Below are 27,165 nucleotides of genomic sequence, written 5' to 3'. Positions count from 1 at the left end.
GGACACCCGGGTCAAGGTGAGGCCAGAGCTGTGGCTTCCTGGCCGAACCTGGTTTTCTCCAAGTCAAGCACAATGGGAGCCAGTAGGTTAAAAGAAGCTTTGCGGGGAGAGGGTTTCACACAGAAAGTCAAAGTCACGGGCAGTTCGGAATGCTTCAGAACACAGATCCAGAAGCCCAAGGGCTCTAGGCAGAGAGCCCGGGCACCCGGGCAGCACACTGAGCCACAGCATTGGCGAGAAGTGCCCCTTTCTCCAGGACACAGGGACTGGACCCCACTACAGGTGTTGCGTAGTGTTGGCACCATGGGGAGAAGAGCCCATGCGGCAGGTTCGGTGTGAAGAGGGCAGGTTTCTGGGAGTGGCCACAGCAAGGGCATGAAAGGAAGACCCAAGCCGAGACCTTCCACTGAGTCCTGAATCTGGGCATCACTGATGGCGGGAGAGAGGACACAAAGGTTGTACATGAACCCACGGAGCAGGATATTCACACAGCAGGACCCCAAGGTCCAGGCTCGGAGAGCTGGAAGGAACAGGCAGAAAGATCTGCTGAGGACGAGGGTGCTCAGGACACTGGAGCTGGCGGGCAGGGCATCAATCGGAGTCACAGGTGCGGCAGGCAGCGGGTCTGTAGCAACAGGCTTTAGGTGTGGGTGGAAAAGTCCACACGGGGGCTGAGCTGGGAAGGAGGGCTTTTTAGAGCTTCGAGAGTAAGGGGTGGACTTGAATAGCCAGAGTCACCAGGGGATTCAGTGGCAGGGGCTTGAGGAGACGGTTGGGGCGGCAGGAAGGCTTCCGAGGCAGGGATGCCAGAAGGAGGAGGAGGAAGGAGGCTGGAGAGTCAAGAGTATGTCCAAGATGTCTCAAAGCCACGGTCAAAACTGATCTGTGCCTGGAGTTTGACAGGGGCAGCGGAGGGCCTGAGGAGTAGGGACAGGTGGCAGAGGCCGGGCCTGGCCCTGCCTCAGAGAGAACCTTCCACCACCACAGGCCCTGAGAGGAGCAGAAGAGTCTTGGTTGCAGGGCCAGCACTCCTTGACCTAAACCATGTCCTCCATCTGCGCAGGACTGAGCTTCTCTGCCGGCCTGTCCTCGTCCATGGCTTCCTCCTCCTCCTCCGGCTTCTCCGCGTTCCGGGCCGGGTTGTCAGACCCTGACACAGTCCCCAGCACCTTGGTGCTGTGTTCCTGAGCTTTGGCTCGGAGGGCTGCAATGCTGTTCTCCCACATTTTCTCCTGGGAGATGGCCGCCTGGGCATCCGGGCCCCTCTCCTCCTGCTCCAGCTTGTCCAGCTTGGTCAGGGCCTGGCGTCCCGCCTCTGGCTTCCTTCCTGACTCAGCTGCTGCCTCCAGCGACTTTTTGTGCATCCCCAGTAGCCATGGGGCACAGGAGTCCATGGTGCCATCCTTAGCCGACTTGAGGATGGACTCGGGCAGGGGAATGGAGTGCCGCACCATGGCTCCGTAGAGCCGGTACTCAGCCGTGACGCTGCTCCTCCCCCAGCACTTCTCTCGCTTCCTCCACTTGGCTCTGCGGTTCTGGAACCAGACCTGTACCCTGTCCTCTGGCAGCTCCGTCTTCATGGCCAGCATCTCCCGGGCATAGACATCTGGGTAGTGGGCCTCGTTAAATGCCTTTTCCAGCTCCTCTAGCTGGTAGGAAGTGAAGATTGTCCTGTGTCGCCGTTTCTTGCGTTTCTTGGTCTGGTTTAAAGCCGATTTGGACATTTTTCGGTCACTGGGAAGAAACATCTTCGGAATCCGAGCTGGCCGTCTGGCTGGCGTCCAGCGGCCCCGACGCTCTCCCTAGCGACCGTAAGTGGACGCTCTGCGGGTCGGACAGCACTTCCAGGCAGGTGGGCTGCGCGTAGAAACCCGGGAGCCCCCCCCCCCGGGCCCCAGCAGCCCCATGCCGCCCACTCCAGCGGGGCTGAGCACCGAGCGCGCCGCCAGCAAGTGCCCCGGGGCCAGGCGGTCGAGGGCAGCCCGTGGGTGGGAGTTGGGCGGCTCCTTGTTCAAGCCCAGGATCTCCTGGATGCCGAACCCCGTGCACCTGGCCGGGGCGCCCCCCCCAGGCACTCTTGGCCACTGTCTCAGCTTTGGGCCTTGCCCGTCATCTCCCGGTTCTTTGGAGGGGCCGAGGCCGCGGGTCTTTAGCTCCCCCAACCCGCCCCCCCCCCTCGCCGGGCTCCCCGCTTCGCGAAGTTGGTCCCAGGTGCCTCCCTCCAGTGTCTGATGCTCACATAGCTTCTTTAATTCCTTCTTGACTTGTTTTGAATAGGAATTGATTTGCTTACCTTCTATCAGAATAAAATTTCTCAGTACACATGACAGGTGCTGGCCAAGGAGGCCCTCTCTCTTCAGAAACCTGTGTTGAGCACATTTTCATCCCCCCCCAACCCCACCGAAGGAAAAAATAACCTAATTTACTTATGTAAATATTCGAGAGAAAGAGAGAGAGAGAGAGAGAGAGAGAAGAGAAAGGGACAGATACAGGGAATGAGCACACCAGGTGCCCTAGAACACACGAGCGCCCCGTTGTGCATCGGGCTTGCTTGCATCCCACTTGTGTGCATCCGGGATTGGAACCCGGGTCCTTTGACTTCAGGGTTGGGTCACAATGGTTCTCGAGAGCCTGTGAATGGGTACACAAACCCTCAGGATACACGTTTGGACCCCGACACTCCTAACTCTTTTTGCCCTGGCTTCAGCAATTTTGCCCTTGGCCTATAAGGCATAAAGAATGTAGATACTTGCATATGGGTTTTATGGTACTCATATTTTCTTTCCCCTTTCAATCTTGGGAGACTCCTGTGCATCTAGTGCCTCAAACAGACATCGGTCCTCCTGCTGGAAAGGGGCTCAGGACTCACTGGTAGGTTCTCACTTCACCTGTAAGCTCTGCATGTCCCATGCGGATGTGACCACTTGAGTCACATGTGTGTCAGGGGCCTCCTTTCCCTAGCACACGGAGATTCCCTGCATCTTCATGGCATACTCCTTGACCTAAAAGCTCCTGATTCTCTAACCTTGCATGAGATCAAAGCCGTCACCTAGGTTAGAGAATCAGCTCTCTTGAGAAAAAGGGTCAGATTTATCTAATCCACAAAGATGGCTGACGCATGGCCATGTGCCAGCCCGAATCATTCTTGTTCAAACTGAGCATTTTTTTCGGTTTCACCCCATCACTTACAGGCGGCAAGCCTACTGTAATGGGGATGTCTGAAATGTGAGGGAGCAGAGCCCAGAAGGTGTGTTTCTCTGGGAATTAGAGAGCTCCAGAAAATATCCTTTAATTGGCTGAAGGAGGAGGGCCTCCCCGAGTGCCAATAAAGCTGATGGAGCACGAGAGCCTGCCTCACATATCAAGCATTCTGAGATTTGAAAATCTTCAAGAACGTCTGAGTCCACTTCCGTGGACTGCTCACTTACCCTTGTCACTGGGGATGATTAGGTGTCACCTTTTCTGAAATGTGCAGGGATGCTGGTCCAGGTTTCTTGGGAGAGAGCCTGACAACTCCAAGACTAATAAGGAGCAGTGTTTTCTTTCCACCCAATGACAGAGGCGGTAGGACTCTTGCTTCTGGGCTGAACGCCACTCACGTAGGTTCTTCAATTCCTTCTTGACTTGTTTTGAATAGGAATTGATTTGCTTACCTTCTATCAGAATAAAATTCCTAAGTACACATGATAGGTGCTGGCCAAGGAGGCCCTTTCTCTTCAGAAACCTGTGTTAAGCACATTTTCATCCTGCCCCTCGAAAAAATATTTTTCTTATTTAAATATTCGAGAGAAAGAGAAAGATAGAGAAGAGAAAGGGACAGATACAGTGATGGGCACACCAGGTGCCCTAGGCCACACGAGTGCTCCCTTGTGCATTGGGCTTGCATGCATTCCACTTGTGTGCATTTCAGGAATTCAAACCAGGGTCCTTTGGCTTCAGAGTCAAAGGCTCTAACCGCTAAGCCATTTCCTGTTTCCCAAGCCTTCCTCAGCTATTTTTTTTTTTTCTTTTCCCTTTCTTTTTCCAGCTAGGCTTGAATTCTAGTACCGGGTGACCTGGAATTCAGGATGTAGCCACAGGGTGGCTGCAATGGCATGCTCATCCTCTTAGTTCTGCTGGCAGTCAAGGTGCCTGCCACGACTTCAAGCTCCCTGTGCTTATGATACTCAACTGCTCAGATCATTGAAAATCCGAGATCAAATAAAAACTATGTAAGATGGGCCAAAGGTTGCAAACAGGCTGAAATGTTTGACCTTCAACAGGGATACCCTAGAAAGAAATATGTGTAGGACTTTCATTTGACCCAAAGACATTGCTATCATTTTCTGACAAGTAAAGATATCATTCCAGTGCAATATACAAGACCCTGTTTAGAAAACTGGAGACTCTGGGTGCAGTGTCGTCTTCAATGTCACCAAAAAGCATCGTCATGCCTGCTCTTTTTCTTCCATGTCACATGGGAAATTCTCATGATTGTGAGGAGCAAGTAAGGCCACAACAAATTCTAACTGTGTTCACAGTGGACCGTGTGTTATGTACTTAGCATATTTTTTTTTAATATCTGTGAACGTTATTCAATGAACGAGGGGCACATCCGTGATTTTCCAATACTTACCCTTCTGGTCCTTCATTCCACCTGCATCCATTGTCAGGTCAGGACGGTTCTTGGGAGCCTGCGAGTGGGTACCCAAACCCTCAGAATACACGTTTAGACCCCGACACTCCTAATTCTTTCTGGCCTGGCTTCAGCAGTTTTGCCCTGGGCCTATAAGGCATAAAGAATGTCGATACTTGCAGATGGGTTTGACGTGACTCACATTTACTTTCCCCTTTCAAACTCGGGAGACTCCTGTGCATCTAGTGCCTCAAACAGACATTGGTGCTCCTGCTAGAAAGGGGCTCAGGACTCACTGGTAGGTTCTCACTTCACCTGTAAGCTCTGCATGTCCCATGCGGATGTGACCACTTAAGTCACATGTGTGTCAGGGGCCTCCTTTCCCTAGCACACAGAGATTCCCTGCATCTTTGTGGCATACTCTTTGACCTAAAAGCTCCCAAATCTGTAACCTATGGTGAGAGTGAAGCCTTAAATTTGGCCATCCAGGCCAAATGAGCCAAGGGATGCAATAGTGGCATGTTTGTTAGGAGGGAAACTAACTGCCCTCTAATTGGAATGTAGGCCCACTCCATGGGAGAGACAACATCCCTTACACTGAAAACGTACAACAGGGGTAGTCATGAGCCCTAGGGGTGTAATGTCTGCTGGTGTCTGGCTAAATGTATATACTATGCTCACCTTACTGCCCAGTAAGCATTTCTCTTAATGTTCATACCCATATATTAAAGCTACTCTAACTTTTGGTTAGAGAAGCTTGTCTTCAGTGGCAGTGCCTTTGGGATGACTCAGAATGCTCCATGGTGCTGAGAAGTGACAGAGGAGAGATCAGCAGTGAAATATCTATATCACATCTTCCAAGGCTCAGGGTCCATTGTGGTAGAGATGGCAGAAAGAATGTTAGAGCCAAAGGAAAGGTAGGACTCCTTACAACATGTTCTTCAAGAGACAAAATGGCCTGGATATCCATGACCTCACAGTGCCTGACACTACCTACACAAGACCATCAAAAGAGGAGGAAAAGATCATGACATCAAAATAAAAGAGACTCATTGAGAGCAGGAGGTGATAATATGGAGAGTAGAGTTTCAAAGGGGAAAGTGGGGGGGGGGAGAGGGAATTACCATGAAGTATTATTTATAATTATGGAAGTTGTCAATAAAAATTAAAATTAAAAAAGATTAATAAAAGGTTTTAGCTTTTTCAGCCTGGCATACATGCACTGGTTCTAAATATAATACCTTTAGTCTATACCAGGTAAGTAAAGTTTTTTAAGTCATCTCTATTGAATATCATGATAAAGAACTTTTAAACCTGATAACTAAAAACTTCAAGGTTGTTTAATTTCTTAAATTATTTCATGTTTAAATGTGAATTTAAATTGGTCAAGGTATTTTAAATGCTGCTTCAATACTAGTTCATTATGCTTCCTTACACACTTCCTTGCCTTTCCTAAGCCCAATGTTCATATTTCCAGAATTTCAATTAACACTTCTTTTAAATTTTTATTTATGTATTTATTTATTTATTTATGAGAGAGAGAGAGAGAAAATGGGCACACCAGGTCCTCCAGTCACTGCAAACAAACTCTAGACACATGTGCCACCTTGAGCATCTGGATTATATGAGTTCTGGGGAATCTAACCTGGGTCCTTATGTTTTGCAGGTAAATGCCTTAACTGTTAAGCCATCTCTCCAGCCCAATTAACATTTCTTAACCAAACTAAGAATACCCTCTTATCTTCTACAGACAATACCTTATTCTCTACTTCCTCACCTACTTACTGCCTATGCTGCTTACTATTTTTAACCTTAGATATAATTCTATAATTCTTCTATTATGTGTTACATTTAAATGTCATGTCTCATATAAAAAATACAAATAAAGACCAGATCCTAATGGCTAATATATTTAATATGACCCAGGAGTTTCTTTCCTAATAGCTCTGTTAATTATCTCTCTCCTAAAGAGCTGCTTCCCGACCCATTCAGCAGAATCCATAACAGACCATGACAGGAAGCCACCGGACAGATGGGACAACAGCTTGCTATGTGCACAAAGGGCAGTGTGATGTTTTGCAACACAGGGAACCAAAAGCTGTGGCTTCCAGAAGCCACAAACATGTGACTAGTACTTCAATAATGATCCCCAGCAACTTTGGAGAGATCAATGTTGCAGGTCCAGGGTCAAAATTATTTTGAGCTATATTAGTGTGATGTTTTGAATGTAAATGTCCCCATAGCCTCAGGTATTTTTCATTAAGCTTCTTACTTAATCTCCAGCAGGCAGAGCCCTGCTGGAGGAGATGTGTCACTGGGGAAGGATCTTGAGTCTAGTCTACTAAGCGTTGAGAGCTAGCTTGGCTTGCTGTCCTCTCTCTGCTACAAATATATGGTGAGGTGAGCCAGTTTCTTGCACAATGATTAAGCTTCCCCCAGGAAATTGTAATCCTTAAATAAACCCTTTCTTCCCACAGTCTATTTCTGGTTGTGTATTTGCCCCAGCAATGAAAAGGTCACTGCTACAATTAACACCTTCCGAGCTGGGGCAATTGCTCACTGGTTAATCACACTTGCTTGCAAAGCTTGCCAGCATGGGTTCAAGTCTCCAGCACCTATGGTAAACCACATGCACAAGGTGGCACATGTATATAGAGTTCCTTTGCGGCAGCAAGAGGCCCTTGTATACCCATGCTCACTTGCTCTCTCTCTTTCTCTCTCCCTCCCTCCTCCCCTATTTATAAATAAATCAATATTTATTTATTTATTTTTTAATTTTTATTAACATTTTCCATGATTATAAAAAAATATCTCATGGTAATTCCCTCCCCCACTCCACTTTCCCCTTTGACATTCCATTCTCCATCATATTACCTCCCCATCTCAATCATTGTACTTGCATATATACAATACCAACCTATTAAGTACCCTCCTCCCTTCCTTTCTCTTCCCTTTATGTCTCCTTTTTAACTTACTGGCCTCTGCTACTAAGTATTTTCCTTCTCACGCAGAAGCCCAGTCATCTGTAGCTAGGATCCACATATAAGGGAGAACATGTGGTGCTTGGCTTTCAGGGCCTGGGTTACCTCACTTAGTATAATCCTTTCGAGATCCATCCATTTTTCTGCAAATTTCATAGCTTCATTTTTCTTTACCGCTGAGTAGAACTCCATTGTATAAATGTGCCACATCTTCATTATCCACTCATCTGTTGAGGGACATCTAGGCTGGTTCCATTTCCCAGCTATTATAAATTCAGCAGTAATAAACATGGTTGAGCATGTACTTCTAAGGAAATGAGATGATTCCTTCAGATATATGCCTAGGAATGCTATAGCTGGGTCATATGGTAGATCAATCTTTAGCTGTTTTAGGAACCTCCACACTGATTTCCACAATGGCTGGACCAGATTGCATTACCACCAGCAGTGTAGAAGGGTTCCTCTTTTTCCACATCCTCACCAATATTTATGATCATTTGTTTTCATGATGGTGGCCAATCTGACAGGAGTGAGATGGAATCTCAATGTAGTTTTAATCTGCATTTCCCTGACGACTAGTGACGTAGAACATTTTTTCAGATGCTTATATGCCATTTGTATTTCTTCCTTTGAGAATGATCTATTTAGCTCCATAGTCCATTTTTTGATTGTCTTGTTTGATTCCTTATTATTTAACTTTTTGAATTCTTTGTATGTCCTGGATATTAATCCTCTATCAGATATATATCTGGCAAAGATTTTTTCCCATTCTGTAGGTTGCCTCTTTGCTTTTTTCACTGTGTCCTTTGCAGTGCAAAATGTTTGTAATTTCATGAGGTCCCAGTGATTAATCTGTGGTTTTATTGCCTGAGCAATTGGGGTTGTATTCAGAAAGCCTTTGCCAAGACCAGTGTGTTGAAGGGTTTCCCCTACTTTTTCCTCTAGCAGTTTCAGAGTTTCAGGTCTGATGTTAAGGTCTTTAATCCTTTTGGCCTTAATTCTTGTGCATGGCGAGAGAGAAGAATCTATTTTCATCCTTCTGCAGATATATATCCAGTTTTCCCAATACCATTTGCTGAAGAGGCTGTCTTTCCTCCAATGAGTATTTTTGGCATTTTTATTGAATATCAGGTGGCTATAGCTACCTGGACTTCCATCTCGGTCCTCTATTCTGTTCCACTGATCTACATGTCTGTTTTTGTGCCAGTACCATTCTGGTTTTGTTACTATGGCTCTGTAGTATAGGTTAAAATCAGGTATGGTGATACCACCAGCCTTATTTTTGTTGCTCAGTATTATTTTAGATATTTGAGGCTTTTTGTGATTCCAGATGAATTTTGGATTGTTTTTTTCTATTTCTGTGAAGAATGCCTTTGGAATTTTGATAGGGATTGCATTAAATGTGTAGATTGCTTTTGGTAACATTGCCATTTTCACAATATTGATTCGTCCAATCCAGAACAAGGGATGTTTCTCCACTTTCTAGTGTCTTCTGCAATTTCTCGCTTGAGAGTTTTAAAGTTCTCATTGTAAAGATTCTTTACTTCCTTCGTTAGGTTTATTCCAAGGTACTTTATATTTTTTGTGATGCAATTGAGAATGGGAGTGATTCTCTGATTTCATCCTCTGTTGTGGGGCTCCTTCCCGTTCAGGTAGTGCCGAGGGAAGGACCAGACCTGCTGGTTCCTTCCTAGGGATTGAGGGGACGATAAGCGTCAGACGACCCAGAAACCTCTCCTGGCCACTGGAGAAAATCCACACTGAGTCTGGAGTCTTTTCAATGCAGGAACTCACAGAAACAACTCGCTTTATTATTCTGAGCAGTTGCCTATATCATGTTGGGGACGGAGGCGGGGATTTTAGGATGGGGGAAGAGGTAAGGGCCAATAGTGAACTGTAACTATTGAAATGGTAATTACAATTGCCACTCGGAGGTAGCAGGCAAGAAGCCATTAGGCATCTTGCTGAGTCATAGCTGGCCAGAGACAGGTCGCCAAACTGTAGCTGGGTTCAGGAAGTTCCACTAGGCCTCACGCCTGGGCCTTTCAGGGCCCAACACTCTGTGTGTTTGTTGTTAGTATATATGAAGGCTACTGATTTCTGTGTATTTATTTTGTATCCTGCGACATGGCTGTAGGTTTTGGTCAGCTCTAACAGTTTGCTAGTAGAGTCTTTTTTTTTTTTTTGAGGTAGGGTCTCACTCTAGTCCAGGGTGATCTGGAATTCACTATGGAGTCTCAGGGTGGCCTCGAACTCATGGCAATCCTTCTACCTCTGCCTCCTGAGTGCTGGGATTAAAGGCACACTCCACCACACCTGGCTTTGCTAGTAGAGTCTTTAGGGTCCTTTATGTATAGAATCATGTCATCTGCAAATAATGATAACTTGATCTCTTCCTTTCCAATTTGTATCCCTTTTATGTGTGTCTCTTGCCTTATTGCTGTGGCTAAGACTTCCAAAACTATGTTAAATAAAAGTGGGGACAGTGGACACCCTTGTCTTGTTCCTGATTTTAGTGGAAAAGTTTCCAGTTTTTCCCCATTTAGTAATATGTTGGCTGTAGCTTGTCATAAATAGCTTTTATTATATTGAGACATGTTCCTTCTATTCCCAGTCTCTGTAGGACTTTTATCATGAAGGGATATTGGATTTTGTCAAATGCTTTCTCTGCGTCTAATGAGATGATCATGTGATTTTTGTCCTTCAACCCATTTATATAATGTATTACATTTATAGATTTGCATATATTGAACCATCCCTACATCTCTGGGATAAAGCCTACTTGGTCAGGGTGAATGATCTTTCTGATATATTCATGTATTCTGTTTGCCAGTATTTTGTTGAGCATTTTTTCATCTATATTCATGAGGGAGATTGGTCTGTAATTTTCTTTTTATGTTCTATCTTTGCCTGGTTTTGGTATCAGGGCGATGCTGGCATCATAGAAAGAGTTTGGTAGAATTCCTGCTTTTTCTATTCCTGGAAAAGCTTAAGAAACAATGGTGTTAGTTCTTCCTTAAAGGTCTGGTAAAATTCAGCAGTGAATCCATCTGGGCCTGGGCTTTTTTTAGTTGGGAGATTATTGATAACTGTTCGGATCTCCATGTTTGTTATAGGTCTATTTAAGTGATTAATCTCATTTTGATTTAATTTAGGTAGGTCATATAAATCAAGGAAATCATCCATTTTTTTCAGATTTTCTTTTTTTTTTTTAATTTTTTTTTTGTTCATTTTTTATTTACTTATTTGAGAGCGACAGACATAGAGAGAAAGACAGATAGAGGGAGAGAGAGAGAATGGGTGTGCCAGGGCCTCCAGCCACTGCAAACGAACTCCAGACGCGTGCACCCCCTTGTGCATCTGGCTAACGTGGGACCTGGGGAATCGAGCCTCGAACCGATGTCCTTAGGCTTCACAGGCAAGCGCTTAACCGCTAAGCCATCTCTCCAGCCCTTTTTTCAGATTTTCATACTTTGTGGAGTATATGCTTTCATAGTATGTCCCTATGATTTTTTGAATTTCTCTGGAATCTGTTGTGATGTTACCTTTTTCATCTCTGACTTTATTAATTTGTGTCTCTTCTCTCTTTCTTTTGGTCAGATGTGCTAAGGGTTTATCAATCTTGTTTATCCTTTCAAAGAATCAACTCTTTGTTTCATTAATTCTTTGGATTTTTTTTTTTAATTTTTATTAACATTTTCCATGATTATAAAATATATCCCATGGTAATTCCCTCCCTCCCCACCCCCACACTTTCCCGTTTGAAATTCCATTCTCAATCATATTACCTCCCCATTACAATCATTGTAATTACATATATACAATATCAACCTATTAAGTATCCTCCTCCCTTCCTTTCTCCACCCTTTATGTCTCCTTTTCAACTTACTGGCCACTGCTACTAAGTATTTTCATTCTCACACAGAAGCCCAGTCATCTGTAGCTAGGATCCCCATATGAGAGAGAACATGTGGCGCTTGGCTTTCTGGGCCTGGGTTACCTGACTTAGTATAATACTTTCCAGGTCCATCCATTTTTCTGCAAATTTCATAACTTCATTTTTCTTTACCGCTGAGTAGAACTCCATTGTATAAATGTACCACATCTTCATTATCCACTCATCTGTTGAGGGACATCTAGGCTGGTTCCATTTCCCAGCTATTATAAATTGAGCAGCAATAAACATGGTTGAGCATGTACTTCTAAGGAAATGAGATGAGTCCTTTGGATATATGCCTAGGAGTGCTATAGCTGGGTCATATGGTAGATCAATCTCTAGCTGCTTTAGGAACCTCCACACTGTTTTCCACAATGGCTGGACCAGATTGCATTCCCACCAGCAGTGCAGAAGGGTTCCTTTTTTTCCACATCCCCGCCAACATTTATGATCATTTGTTTTCATGATGGTGGCCAATCTGACAGGAGTGAGATGGAATCTCAATGTAGTTTTAATCTGCATTTCCCTGATGACTAGTGACGTAGAACATTTTTTTAGGTGCTTATATGCCATTCGTATTTCTTCCTTTGAGAACTCTCTATTTAGCTCCTTAGCCCATTTGTTGATTGGCTTGTTTGATTCCTTATTGGTTAACTTTTTGAGTTCTTTGTATATCCTAGATATTAATCCTCTATCAGATATATAGCTGGCGAAGATTTTTTCCCATTCTGTAGGTTGCCTCTTTGCTTTTTTCACTGTGTCCTTTGCGGTGCAAAATCTTTGTAATTTCATTAGGTCCCAGTGGTTAATCTGTGGTTTTATTGCCTGAGCAATTGGGGTTGTATTCAGAAAGTCTTTGCCAAGACCAATATGTTGAAGGGTTTCCCCTACTTTTTCCTCTAGCAGTTTCAAAGTTTCCGGTCTGATGTTAAGGTCTTTAATCCATTTGGACTTAATTCTTGTGCATGGCGAGAGAGAAGAATCTATTTTCATCCTTCTGCAGATATTTATCCAGTTTTCAAAACACCATTTGCTGAAGAGGCTGTCTCTTCTCCAATGAGTATTTTTGGCATTTTTATCGAATATCAGGTGGCTATAGCTACTTGGGCTTACATCTGGGTCCTCTATTCTGTTCCACTGATCTACATGTCTGTTTTTGTGCCAGTACCATGCTGTTTTTGTTACTATGGCTCTGTAGTATAGGTTAAAATCAGGTATGGTGATACCACCAGCCTCTTTTTTGTTGCTCAGTATTATTTTAGATATTTGAGGTTTTTTGTGATTCCAAATGAATTTTTGGATTGTTTTTTCTATTTCCATGAAGAAAGCCTTTGGAATTTTGATAGGGATTGCATTAAATGTGTAGATTGCTTTAGGTAAGATTGCCATTTTCATGATATTGATTCTTCCAAGCCAGGAACAAAGGATGTTTCTCCACTTTCTAGTGTCTTCTGCAATTTCTCGCTTGAGTGTTTTAAAGTTCTCATTGTATAGATTCTTTACTTCCTTGGTTAGGTTTATTACAAGGTATTCTATTTTTTTGATGCAATTGTGAATGGGAGTGATTCTCTGATTTCATCCTCTGTGTGTTTGTTGTTAGCATATACGAAGGCTACTGATTTCTGTGTATTTATTTTGTATCCTGCTACATTGCTGTAGGTTTTGATCAGCTCTAACAGCTTGCTAGTAGAGTCTTTAGGGTCCTTTATGTATAGAATCATGTCATCTGCAAATAATGATAACTTGATTTCTTCCTTTCCAATTTGTATCCCTTTTATGTGTGTCTCTTGCCTTATTGCTATGGCTAAGACTTCCAAAACTATATTAAATAGAAGTGGAGACAGTGGACACCCTTGTCTTGTTCCTGATTTTAGTGGAAAAGCTTCCAGTTTTTCCCCATTTAGTAATATGTTGGCTGTAGGCTTGTCATAAATAGCCTTTATTATATTGAGATATGTTCCTTCTATTCCCAGTCTCTGTAGGACTTTTATCATGAAGGGATGTTGGATTTTGTCAAATGCTTTCTCTGCATCTAATGAGATGATCATGTGATTTTTGTCCTTCAGCCCATTTATGTAATGTATTACATTTATAGATTTGTGTATGTTGAACCATCCCTGCATCTCTGGGATAAAGCCTACTTGGTCAGGGTGAATGATCTTTTTGATATACTCTTGTATTCTGTTTGCCAATATTTTGTTGAGAATTTTTGCATCTATGTTCATGAGGGAGATTGGTCTGTAATTTTCTTTTTTTGTTCTATCTTTGCCTGGTTTTGGTATCAGGGTGATGCTGGCCTCATAGAAGGAGTTTGGTAGGATTCCTTCTTTTTCTATTTCCTGGAAAAGCTTAAGAAGCAATGGTGTTAGCTCTTCCTTAAAAGTCTGGTAAAATTCAGCAGTGAATCCATCTGGGCCTGGGCTTTTTTTAGTTGGGAGATTATTGATAACTGCTCGGATCTCCATGTTTGTTATAGGTCTATTTAAGTGATTAATCTCATTTTGATTTAATTTAGGTAGGTCATATAGATCAAGGAAATCATCCATTTCTTTCAGATTTTCATACTTTGTGGAGTATATGCTTTTATAGTATGTCCCTATAATTTTTTGAATTTCTCTGGAATCTGTTGTGATGTTACCTTGTTCATCTCTGATTTTATTAATTTGTGTCTCTTCTCTCTTTCTTTTGGTCAGATTTGCTAAGGGTTTATCAATCTTGTTTATCCTTTCAAAGAACCAACTCTTTGTTTCATTAATTCTTTGGATTGTTCTTTTTGTTTCTATTTCATTAATTTCTTCCCTAATCTTTGTTATTTCTTCCCATGTACTGATTTTCAGTTTGCTTTGTTCTTCTTTTTCCAAGCCTTTAAGGTGAAGCAGTAGGTCATTTACTTGTGACCTTTCTAATTTCTTAATATAGGCACTTAGAGCTATAAATTTACCTCTTACAACTGCCTTCATTGTGTCCCAGAGATTTTGGTATGTTGTGTTCTCATTATCATTTGACTCTATAATTTTTTTTATTTCCTTCTTGATTTCTTCATTGACCCATTATCATTTAGTAGTGTATTGTTTAGTTTCCATGATTTTGTGTATGCTCTATAGCCTTTCTTGCTACTGATTTGTACTTTAATTCCATTGTGGTCAGATAGAATGCAAGGAATTATTTCAATTTTCCTGAATTTGTTAAGATTTGCTTTGTGTCCTAATATATGGTCTATTTTAGAGAATGTTCCATGTGCTGCTGAAAAGAATGTATATTCTGCAGCATTTGGATGAAATGTCCTGTATATATCTGTTAGGTCCATTCCTTCTATGACCTCATTTAGTCCAGATGCCTCTCTGTTTATTTTTTCCCAGGATGACCTGTCAATTGATAAGAGTGGGGTGATAAAGTCACCTACCACCACTGTGTTTGGTGTTATCTGTGACCTTAGTTCCAATAGTGTTTGTTTGATGAATTTGGGAACCCCCATGTTAGGTGCATTTATGTTTATGATTGTAATGTCCTCCTGTTGGAGTGTGCCCTTAATCAATATAAAGTAGCCTTCCTTATCTTTCTTGACCAACGTTGGACTAAAGTCTACCTTGTCAGATATTAGGATAGCAACCCCTGCTTGTTTTCTAGGCCCATTTGCTTGAAACACCGTTTTCCAAACTTTCACCCTAATATAATGTCTATCCTTTGTAGAAAGGTGAATTTCTTGGAGACAACAAATTGTAGGATCCTGCTTTTTAATCCAGTCTGCAAATCTATGTCTTTTGGTTGGGGCATTGAGGCCATTGATATTAAGAGATATTATTGAAAGGTGTGTATTTATGCTTGCCATTTTTTTTTTCTTTTGTGGTTCCGGGTTCTACCTTTGCTTTCTTGTGTTAACTAGTATTTGAGTATTGCTTGTTTTTTCCTGGTTCCTTATATGTGTGCTTTTCCTTTTCTTCAGCATGGAGGATTCTATCAAGTATTTTGTGTAGAGCTGGTTTTATCTTCAAATACTCCTTTAACCTGCTTTTGTCATGGAATGTCCTTATTTTTCCATCTATTTGAATGGATAGCTTTGCAGAATAAAGTAACCTTGTTTGACAGTTGTTATCTTTCAGAACTTGGAATACATCACTCCAAGCCCTTCTGGCTTTTAAAGTTTGTGTTGAATAACCTGCTGTAATCCTGATGGGCTCGCCTTTGTAGGTAACTTGATTTTTCTCTCTAACTGCTTGCAATATTTTTTCCTTGGTTTGTATGTTCAGTACTTTGATTATATGACAAGGAGAAGTTCTTTCCAGGTTTTGTCTGGCTGGGGTTCTAAAGGCTTCCTGTATCTGCATTGGCACCTCTTTCCCAATTTGGGGGAAGTTTTCTTCTATGATTTTGTTGAAGACACCTACTATGCCTTTGGAGTGGAATTCTTCTCCTTCTATTATGCCCTGAATTCTTATATTTGATCTTTTCATAGTGTCCCGAATATCTTGAAATTCCCACTCATACTTTTCTATAAGTTTGTCTTTCTCTTTGTTGGACTGTATTAGATCTGCCACCTGGTCTTCTAGCTTAGATATTCTGTCCTCTCCTTTATCCATTCTACTGGTGAGATTTTCTACAGAGTTTATTTCATAACTGTGTTCTTCATTGCTAGTAATTCTGAGTGGTTTTCTTTATTATTTCTATTTCCTTATTTATGTCTTGTATTGCCTTCTTTATTTCATTAAATTGGTGTCCTGCATCTTCTTTGATTTCCTCTTTGATTCCTTTGATTTGCTCTTTGACTTCTTTGAACATGTTTACAGTCATTCTTTTGAAATCTTTCTTAGGCATTTCCTCTAACTCATTCTCACTGGAGGTCATTTCTGATGCATTAATACTTTTAGGTGGATTTATATTGTCTTGCTTTTTAGTGTTTCTTGTGTTATAATGTATATATTTTTGCATCTTGGATTAAGTTAATGCTTGGATTTTCTAGCTAGCTGGGTATTCTTAGCTGTATCAATTGATTTGATGGTATATATCTTCAGGGTAGGAGCTTAAGGTGTTAGGTGTGGCTCTTAAGACTCTCAGAGTATCTACAAAGGTATTCCTAGGTTGAGTTTCCCTGCTATGGGAGTATTCAAGTAGGCTGAGTGGAATAAAATACAGGTAGATTCTAAAATTTAACTAAACACTGTACACATTCAATAAAAAACAGCCCCGAGTATGTATGCAAGAGTAGTTATTATAACAACCAGATCCTCTATCAACAAAGAGGTTAAAATTTCTGGTCTGTTGAGGGATCCAAGTCAGCTTGTGACCAAGTAAGAACCTTTCCTGGTGCAATCCCAGTTACCTTTTTGGATGATTTTTGTCTCAGTCAAGTTGCTGTCTGGGTCATTCTGCTGCTATTCTGATTTCTGGAGCTGGGCACTGGCTTTTCCTGCTGGGCAAACCGACCCTGGCAACTGTGGCCCTGCAGATAAGCACCCCCCGCTGCTGGAAACACCACTGCTGCTCCTGAAGCTGCCACTGCTTGATCAGTCGCCGCTGCTGCTAAAGCTGCTGCTGCTGGGTCTGTCGCCTCTGCTGGGTCCACCTCTGCTGCCACCGCTGATGCTGCTTTAGCTGCCACTGCTGGATCCTCCGCTGCTGCTGCTGGATGTGTGACTGCTGCCTCTGAAGCTGCTGCTGCTGAATCTGCTGCTGTTGGGGCTGCTGCCGCTGATGCCGGAGCCACTGATGTTGCTGCTGGACCCTGCCCCTGCTTGGGTCCCACTGTAGGCTCAAGTTGGCGTGGCCGGGTCCTGGGACCACTGCTCTGTTCGCTGGAGCTGGGCTCAGGCAGTGGGGGAGGGGAGGGAGCCACAGCTGCTCTAGATCTCTCGCTGCTCCACGTGTTCTTCTACCTTGTGATCTGCTCCTCCGCTGCTCACTGCCGCTCTCCCTTCACGTTTCCTGAGTTGCGGAGAGCGCGGTGTGAGGGGAAGCGCCCGCACCTGGCTTTTCCTGCGGCTGGAGCTGAGCTTGGCCGCTTCCGTGGTCGGCGGACCTGCTGGGGCCGCTTTTGCTGGCCTGTGTGGGCTCTGGATCTCTTCTACTTCTCCACTGCCATTTCGATTTCCTATACACCTCACTTTTTAGTAAAAGTGTGTATTTTGCTGAGTTTTTTCAGTCTTTTTCCCCCCTAGGCTGCTTTGGCGTGGTACCTACGCCGCCATCTTAACTGGAACTCTAAATCAAATATTTAAATTAGCAGCTTATTATGTGTGCATGATTTGACATCTATGTAACTAGGTAAGATAACCTTTGTTCAGAGTTACAGTTCTCCTGGCATACTCCCTTTAAAATGGCCCTTTGTGTGGCATTGCATATTGCCTTTAAGATATAACTCATTCTCTTATATGCCATATATGCCAGGGTTCCCTCTTGTATACTGAGATTTTTCTGCTTCTAGTGCCAGAAATACAAAGGCCTCTCCGAGGATGCTAGCTCGGGTTCTTCATTGTCTACTTGCACAATCCACTGCAGCAGATTCAACTCCAAATGGTTTCAGAAATATCTGTTATTACTCCTCAATAACAATCTTGATTTATCTATTCATAGTTCTCTCTCTGGTCTTCTGCTAACTTGATTCATCCAGACCACCCCAGCATTCCACACAGACGTCTTTATCCTGCTGAGACCTCCAGTTTACCACAATCTCTAATTTCAGTTCAAAGAAGTTAGACGTGATCCCCATCCTATGACCCTATGAGGCTTTCCTTCTCCTCTGTTTTAAAATTTATCTCTCTTCTTTTAAAAATATGTTAGAAAGAGAGAAAGGGCTAGACAGAAAGAGAGAGAGAGAGAGAGAGAGTATAGGCACACCAGGGCCTCCCACCACTGCATATAAACTCCAGATGCATGCACCACTTTGTGTTTCTGATTTTGTGAGTCCTGGAGAACTGAACCCAGGATATCAAGCTTTGTAAGCAAGCACATTTAACTGCTGAGCCATCTCTCCAGCCTCTTTCTAGTTTTATTTAAATATATAAACAAAGGGTTATAATGTAAGACTCTCAGAATGTCCTCCTCCCAATTCCCCCTCTCCCTCTCCTAACTGGCCCTGCTCTAGGTTCTGGGAACTACCTCCTATAGTTATTTAGTTAGTGAGACTTCCAAGGTCTCATTTTCCCCAAAGAATTCAGCAAGGGGTCCAGCCAGCCTGGCTTCTTCCCCACATGCTTGGTGGTGCAATTCCAGTTCCCTTCCCCCAAAAGGCTTAAAATCCCTCCCTCACTTCTCCTGCTCTACGGTACATGCATATTTCTCTCTGTCTCTTTCTGTGTTGCACTTTCTCTCTGTTTCCCCATATTTCTCGCCCTCCCTCCCTCTTTCTCTGTCTCTCTCTTTCTCTCCCTCTCTATCTTACTCTGCCCCCTTCCCTTTCATTCCTGCTTCAGAGGACTCTCCTATTCTCCTCCTACCCTCCAGCTCAGCAGTCCCCTTCCCTTCTACTCCATTTCTATCCTCCACCCTTGTTTTGTTTTGCTTGGTTTTTCAAGGTATGGTCTCACTTTAGCCCAGGCTGACCTGAAATTCACTGTGTAGTTTTTCAGGCAGGCCTCAAACTCACAACAATCAAGCTACTCTGCTTCCCAAGTGCTGGGATGAAAGGCTTTTGCCACCACTCCTGGCCACCACTGTATTTTTTTCTGTAAATACTATTATTATTATTAACGCACTTTGTAAGGATGCATCACGTGTTGGTACTCTCTCTTCCGTGGTCCTTGGCCCCACTCCACTGGGGACCCTCCTCAATGAGATTGCAGAGTTTTCTTCTACTTGTCTTATTCTTCTGGGCTACAGAGACAGCCCCCCCCAAGCAACTTCCTGGGTCCAGAATTCCCTTCTCTCCTGCCACTGCTCCTGGAAAAACTAAAACGTCCTTGTCCCCCAAACTATCTGAGAGTCCTCTATTTCAAAACCTGACTTCTACTACTTCACACAAGCTCAGCTTTGGTTGAGGGCCAGGGAGTAGAGTGTCTCACCCTATTTCCCAAGGGTGTGTGTGTGCTGAGCATATATATATATCTCACAGAGGCAGTTCCTCAGACTCAGCTTGTTGGTATAGGTGTCTGCATTTGTCTCTGTGTTCTGTGTGTACCTCTCTCTCTCTCTCTCCTCCCGACCCTTCCCCCCCCTCCATCTCTGTGGCTCTGTGCGTGTGTGTTTCTGTACATCTATATCTCTGTGTATGTGTGTCCGTGTGTTTATGTATATCTGCATGTGTATTTTTCTATGTGTGTCTCCATATGTGTCCCCTCTTCAGTCATCACACTCCCACACACTCCCCTAAATAGCCTTCTTCTGGGGACCTGGGTCAGTCATCATCCTGGCAAACAAGTGCCGTGAGGGTCTCTGACTCAAGAAGCCACTTCCTCTCATGCCCACCCACGGAAGCACAGGCCCCTATGACCCAGAACCACAGTGTGATTCACACCTGCTGGGCTGTCATCGGTTGGTTTCTTGGACAGGGCATTTGAGGGTATAGGAAGGAGCCATGCATAACAGGGCCCCAGAGCCTCTGTCCAGCTTCTGGGCTCCCCTTCCATGGAACAGTAGTGTACAGGAGGCTCCAAATCCCTTGTCACCCCAGACCTAAGATGCAGGAAGGCCAGGGGCCTAGGCCAATGCGGCCACTGCAGTGTGAGATGGCATTTCAACACAGTCTTGGCCTGTGCCTGAGTTTGCTGACACCATTCAGGGTCATCTCTTCCTGTGTGGCGTGCCACCAGCCAGCTTCAGCCTTCACTGGATGGCTGCTGTTCTAATTTATAAACACTCCTGACACATTCCTGCAGTTACCCTCTGTCAGCACCTTCCCAGTGAGTGAGTGGCTTCTCCATTTTCAGCTTCCTTTTCACTCTCTGACTGTTGATGGACTGAGATTTTTAAGGTGTCCCAACTTCACCATTTCTTTAATCCACAATTATAGATATTTTAGAATATTTAAGAATTCTCTGTGTACTTCAAGGTCATAAGTTACTCATCTATATTTCTCATGTAAAGCTCTGTGTGTGTGTGTGTGCATGTGTGTGAGAGTGTCCAAGGGTGTGCAAGTGTGCCTGCATGTGTGGCCAGAGAAAACCATCAGGTGTTCTCCAGGTAAGTCATCTACTTCTTTTTGAGACACAATCTCTCAGTAGCGTGGATCTTATCAAGTAGGCTAGCATAGCTAACTAGAGAGCTCCAGGGATCCTCCTGTCTTTGCCTTTCCAGAGTTGGGACTTGTGTGTGGCCAGCTTTACACATAGGTTCTAGGGATTGAACTCAACAAGCACCGTACCCACTGAGCTTTCTCCCAAGCCCCCTGCCCCTACGTGACGCATGTCAGGATCTGCCACCACGATTCATAGGAAGGCAGGGCATTGGATCCAAGAGGATGTAGTCAGCTGCAGGGCCAGATAACAGACTGTAAGGGTTTCCAGGATGGATTGGCATTAGGATGGTTTTCATCTACTCTAATATGAAGAAGAAATGTTTGATTGGAAGTGTGCAGCTTGCAAAACCAACCAGCAAGTGTCCTCAACACCAGATGTGGGGCTTCCTTATCACCTTTGCAACAAAAATGCAGAACAAGTACCTGGGGCCCTGGACTGAAGTCAAGTGTGTGAAAGCGCACCGCAGTCAGAGACCGCTGTGTGTGCCTGTCTCTGTATTTGTGGGGGAGCCATGAATTTGTGTGTATGTGTGCATGTGTGAGCATCTGCTCATGTGTCTGAGGCTCTAGCATCTATGTGGATGTAAACACGTGTGGATGTGACATATATCTGAGCATGTGTCTTGGAGGGCATGAGGGAGTACATCAGGAAGTACATATGTGTGTGAGCATGTATGTGTGTGCCTGTCTGAGCTTTCATGTGGCATAAGAGGGGGGTGTGTATGTGTGTGTCAGTCTGTCTGTCATGGCTAAGCTAGAGATATCAGAGAGAGGAGAGATCGGGGGAGGATACGCAGCCCAAGACCCTGGGACGCTCGCTCCAGGTGTATGGAGATCGTCTTTGAGGACAGTGGTGAGGGTGTGAGCAGGTACAGAGTGGCAGCCTTGGCTGTGGTGTCCCAACCTAGGGACACAGGGTGGCTTCTCCAAACACTTTCTTCCTTTGGAGACAGGGTCCATCTCCTGAGTCTCAGCTCAGTGCCCAAAACTCATCTCAGATGAATGGATCTAGAACATTATGTGTTATGGGTTCCAGCTGAGGCAGGAGGATGCTGATTTGGCCTTTCTTGTAAAGGTGTGTAGTCCATCTTGTCCCAGCTTCTAGCAGGCTCAGGCATACCTCAGTGGCTATAGTTGGGCCACGGTGACCATCAATGTGCCTCACCTTCAAGACCCTCCCAAGACAGTGTCATAACTCAGGCCACCCCCACAGGGTCTACCCAACTGTCATGTCACATGAAAGTCCCTAGTCATAGGAATAGTCCAATAATTCACTCATTCATACCAGGCAGCCACCTGTCTTATGACTAGGAGACCCCAGTGGTAAGTCAGCCTCAAAGTAAAGCTTAGCTGCTTCCCTGCCAGATAGGGAAAGTCTCCCCAGCCTCCTGACCCTCCTTCCAACACACATAGTGGCCAAGTGTATGATTAGTCACAAGCGCAAGGACTAGGCATCATAACTTTCTCCACTCACAACCCCCAAACAGAATAAGGCTGAGAGAGGGAATATCTGAGGCTGGTCTCAGTCCATAGCACACTCTGGGTCCTTTACTCAATTCTTAACCAAGTCAGCCCCAAATCCCTGCATAACGCCAGAGGAGATGTCAAGCTGTATATGGCCCTAATGACCTGTTTACTGTGAACACCTTTCACCATCCAAGCCACTCCTGGAGTTATATCCTTTGTCTGAGGGCAATCATGGGAAGGTGAGCTCTGTTGGCCAGCAGGGCACTCTGTAGATACAATTAAGTAATGCATTTAACTCCCTTATCTGGAGGCTCCTTGCTGGAGAAGGGAGGGGAACTCACAGCATCCTGTGGTTTATCTGCTCAGCCCAGAGGCACGTGTTTGCAATGATAAATGGAGCTGGTGAGTGGGTGCAGAAAGCAAGTCATCAAAAACGAGCATCAGGCTGGAAAGATGGCCCAGTGGTTAAGAGCACTTTCTGGCAAGCATGAGGACCAGAGGCCTGAGATACCGCCGGATTCAGTCCCCACACCCACACAAGCAGCTGGGCGTGGCCATGCACATCTGTAACCCCGGTCTTGTAGGGAAGCAGAGACCCGGGAATCACCAGCGCTTCAGGGAAAAAATACAGAAAAGAAAGAAAGAAAGGCAACTGCCAGACTCAGTAAGACTCTGATTCAAATAAGGAAGGGTGGAATAGCAATGGGGCAGGACACCCCACAATCTACTCGGGCCATGGCAAGCAAGTACAGCCTGCTACAAGCAAGCACATGGGGTGCCACATGGGCACATACGTTCATGTAAACACACACATGAGCTGTAGGGGCTCGAGGTGCCCAGTGGCTACAGCTGTGCCCAGAGCACTTGTCCTCCGAGGGGCTGCACTTTGGGGCATGATCATGCTATGTGCTGATCTTTCAATAACATAAGCAGAACATTCTAGAATAAGGTTAGCTTATACAAAATGGGAACTGACTGCATTAAGGGTCCTCTTATGGGCAGGTCCTAGGGCATAGATGGTCTTTGGTCACTGGTAGTAAACCTCCTCTGCTCTTGACCATCTTGGGATCATGGGCTGAAGAGAAACACCCTGGCAGGCCAGCAAGGAAAGCAGCTGAGGTCTTGGGAATCTTTTTTTTTTTGTTTTGTTTTATTTTTAGTTATTTATTTGACAGCAACAGAGAGAGGAAGAGGGAGAGAGAGAGAGAGAGAGAGAGAGAGAGAGAGAGAGAGAGAGAATGGGCACACCAGGGCCTCCAGCCACTGCAAACGAACTCCAGACGCGTGCGCCCCCTTGTGCATCTGGCTAACGTGGGTCCTGGAGAATCAAGCCTCGAACTGGGGTCCTTAGGCTTCACAGGCAAGCGCTTAACCGCTAAGCCATCTCTCCAGCCCAGGCCTTGGGAATCTTAATGTACTCAGGCCTCCCATTCCAGACTTCTGTGTCAACTTGAAACGTTGCATGTAGTACATGTGGCCCCAGGCAAAACTGTAGAGTTTGAGGGACATTTTGAAGGTATGGAATGAAGCAATGCCAGGGCTGTGTGCACCCTCCACTCATTTGTCCTGCAAAAATCCCATCTGGCAGCAAGTGGCCCTGGATGGGCTCACACCTCTTTTCACAAGGACACTGCTCATGTGTGGGGTGTCGCCAGCACTCTGAGCTGGCCATTGTTCCCCGAAGGAGCCAACATCCCAGGCATGTTCTGTACAGGACCACCCGTTCTGCTTTCTGCTGGGAACATGCTTCTACCTTACTTCTGTACTCGCTAATCTGCTGCTTTAATTAGAGCCCGTCCCCTGGTCGGGTGGCTGTGGGCTCCTCTCTTTATGCACACCACTAATTGCATTTCATTAGAATAAAGCTGTGCTAGAAGCAATTACGTCTACACAGTCCTCCACACTGAGCTGTAGACAGAGGTATTCCGTCAATGTCACCCACACCTATTTGTTCCCTAACCTAGTGTGCAGCCAACACTGGGCACAGGTTCCCCCACAGCCAGAAAAACAGGAGCCTCTGTGCAGTGGCTTTTTGGTTAACGTGTTGTAGATGGTTGTGACCATATTCCATATTTTCTGCGTGAAAAATAGCCTGCTTCTGGTGGTGAAAGAAAGGTATCACAATAATAAATGAAACCAGTAGAAAGAGAAAGGGGAGAAAGAAGGGGGAAAGAGAAATGGAAGGGGAGAAAAGGGAGATGAAAAAAGAAAGGGAGGGGAGGAAGAGAAGAGAAGATAAAGCAGAGAATGGAGTAAAAAGAGAAAAACAGTGGAGGAAAAAGGAGAGGAAGAGGAGGAGGGAAATGGGAAATGGAGAAAAGAGAAAGAAGTGGGGGGACAAAAGAGGGAGAGAAAGAGAAAGGTGGAGGGGGATGGGGTAAGAGGAAGAGCGTAAGAGAGGGAAAGAGGGGAGAAGAGAGAGGGATGAGGAGGAGACAGAAAGATAGAGGAGATGGAGAAAAGGATGAGGAGAGAAAGACAGGAAATGAGAAAAGGGGAGAGAAAGAGAGGAGAGAGAAATGTTGCCAGTAGGTCCAAGTCTGTTCACCTCTCAGAACCTGAGGAGCTAGCAGAGGCGCTGTCCTCCCTTGACTTAGGGTTCAAATTTATAATGTCATAGTAAATGTGTGGCTGGTATGCACACCATACCAGGTGTAACCTCAGGAGAACACATGGGATGTAAATTCAAGCCACCTCATCAAGGCAGCCCTTGTCTGACCTAGGAAGCAGAGCAGAGCAGGCTTGGTTAGTGCTTAGACAGGAGAAAATGCACTCGGGAAGCATGAATGCTCAGTGACCTGGCTGTTCAGGGCAGCACAGGCCCTAGGTAACCACATATCATGATCATTCCCCAAAGTGAAGCCCCTTGGAGGACAAGCGCTCTGGGCACAGCTGTAGCCACTGGGCACCTCAAGCTCCTACGGCTCATTCCTTTTTACCCCTTGGCTGCCTCATACCAGATCCTGACCTGATCCCCCAAGGGGGCCACTCCTGCCTGCGAAAAAAGTTGGACGGAAGATGGAGTTTTCTGATTCCTGCTCCTGGGTGGGCACCATGAGCCTAGGAAAGAACCGTTGTGCCTGGGGCCAAATGGTCTTCCACAGCCACCGGACCTCGTGAAGGGACAATGTCTTCCACAAGTGACATCATGGAAAATGCCTGTCTGTATTTAGAGGAGGAAGTGTTCCCTCACCACAGTCCAATACAACAGTCAACCTAAAGTGAGCCAAATATTTAACTACTCCTGGAAGGAGGGCTAGGGAGATGAGCCGGTGGGTAAAGTGCTTGCTATGCAAGCATGAAGGCCTGACTTCAGATCCCTAGCACTGTGTCAAAACAGAGCCTTGTGGGGCATGCTTATAATCCCAGAGCTGGCAAGGAGGAAACAAGGAATCCCTGGGAATTTCTGACTAGTTAGACTAGCCAAATAGATAAACCTCAGGTTAAGTGAGAGACCCTGTCTCAAAAAGTAAGGAGCAGAACAATTGAGGAAGACACCCAATGCTGACCTCTGGCCTCCACATATAAACACACATACACACACATGCACACCACACACATAGTAAGCATGTAGAAAAGGAACTCCTATAAGGAAAGACAGGGGAAGGCTCCTTGACATGGAGTCTGGCAGTGATGTCTTGATGGGCACCAAAGGCCCAGGGAACAGAAATAAATTTAGAAAACAAGACATTAAACTCTCTTATGCTCAGCAGAGGAAAAGACAGAGGAAGGACCCACAGAATGAAAGGAAATACTTGCCAAGGAGTTAATGTCCTGAATCCATGCAGAACTACATCTGTACATTAAAACCATAAAGGAGATATACAAATGGCCAATGAACATATGAGAAGCTGCTCGCCATACTAATAACGAATGAGACATCAATCAAAACCACATGACAGTACCTCACATGTGTTCAGATGGCCTAATCTTAAACCTTTCAAAAAGAAAAGACAGTTCTGCAGGTAAAAGTGCTTACCACACAAACATGAGGGCCTGAGTCGCCAACTGTGGTGGTTTAATTCAGGTGTCCCCCATAAGCTTAGGTGTTTTGAACACTAGGTTCCCAGATGATGGAGACTTGGGAATTAATGTCTCCTGGAGGCAGTGTATTGTTGGGAGTGGGCTTATGGGTGTTATAGCCAGTGTCCCTATGCCAGTGTTTGGCACACTCTCCTATTGCTATTATCCACCTTATGCGGGGCAGGGGGTGATGTCCACCCTCTGCTCATGCTCATGTTTCCCCTGCCATTGTGGAGCTCCCCCTTGAATCTGTAAGCCAAAATAAGCCCCTTTTTCCCCCAAAGCTGCTCTTGGTTGGGTGACTTCTGCCAGCAATGTGAACCTGACTGCAACAGTAATGTTGGTACCAAGAGTGGTGTTGCTGCTAGACACCTGACTGTGTGGCTTTGACCTTTTGGAGCTGATTTTCAAGAGGAATGTGGAAGGATTTGAAACCTTGGCCTCAGAGATGCCTTGCAGTGCTGTAAGTACAGCTTGATGGATTATTCTGATCAAAGTTGAAAGACCTGAATGCAGAAAGAACTATGGAGTGAGGTTTGGCTTGTGAGGGTGAGAGAGAGCTTTGTTTGGACTGGGCTAGCAGTTTGTGTGAGAAGCTTGCTGTTATAACTAGGTCCTGAGAAGTTGTGTGGGGTTGCATTGCGTAGAAATGGACTGGTGTGAGCAAAGGGATAGGGTACAGAAAAATGACATCTTTGGACCTAAACTTCTGCTCATTCACCTGCAATTGTTTGAGAGATTACAATCTTTGAGATTGGGCCAGATAACCTGCACTGGGGCAATAGGGAGAATGTGGACTCTTTTGAAGTGGACTGAATGTTCAAGAAGTGTCCTGTTCTTTAAAGTCTGCTTTATTTTCCCCTGGATTAACAAATTGGCACCCTGCCTTTTATTGTGGAGTATAAGAAATGCAGGGAGCTGGGCGTGGTGGTGCACGCCTTTAATCCCAGCACTCGGGAAGCAGAGGTAGGAGGAT

At 44.9% G+C, this 27,165-nt stretch overlaps 1 pseudogene; it reads right to left on the bottom strand.

Annotated features, from left to right (window-relative positions):
• LOC123458581 overlaps positions 1-27,165 on the bottom strand; it is an 83,717-nt pseudogene that overhangs the window by 15,875 nt on the left and 40,677 nt on the right.

The sequence above is a fragment of the Jaculus jaculus genome, chromosome 2 (genome assembly GCF_020740685.1).
Source record: "Jaculus jaculus isolate mJacJac1 chromosome 2, mJacJac1.mat.Y.cur, whole genome shotgun sequence".
In the NCBI taxonomy this organism is placed as follows: domain Eukaryota; kingdom Metazoa; phylum Chordata; class Mammalia; order Rodentia; family Dipodidae; genus Jaculus; species Jaculus jaculus.
Note: the sequence above shows the minus strand (reverse complement) of the source record. Positions and strands in the feature narration are given on the sequence as shown.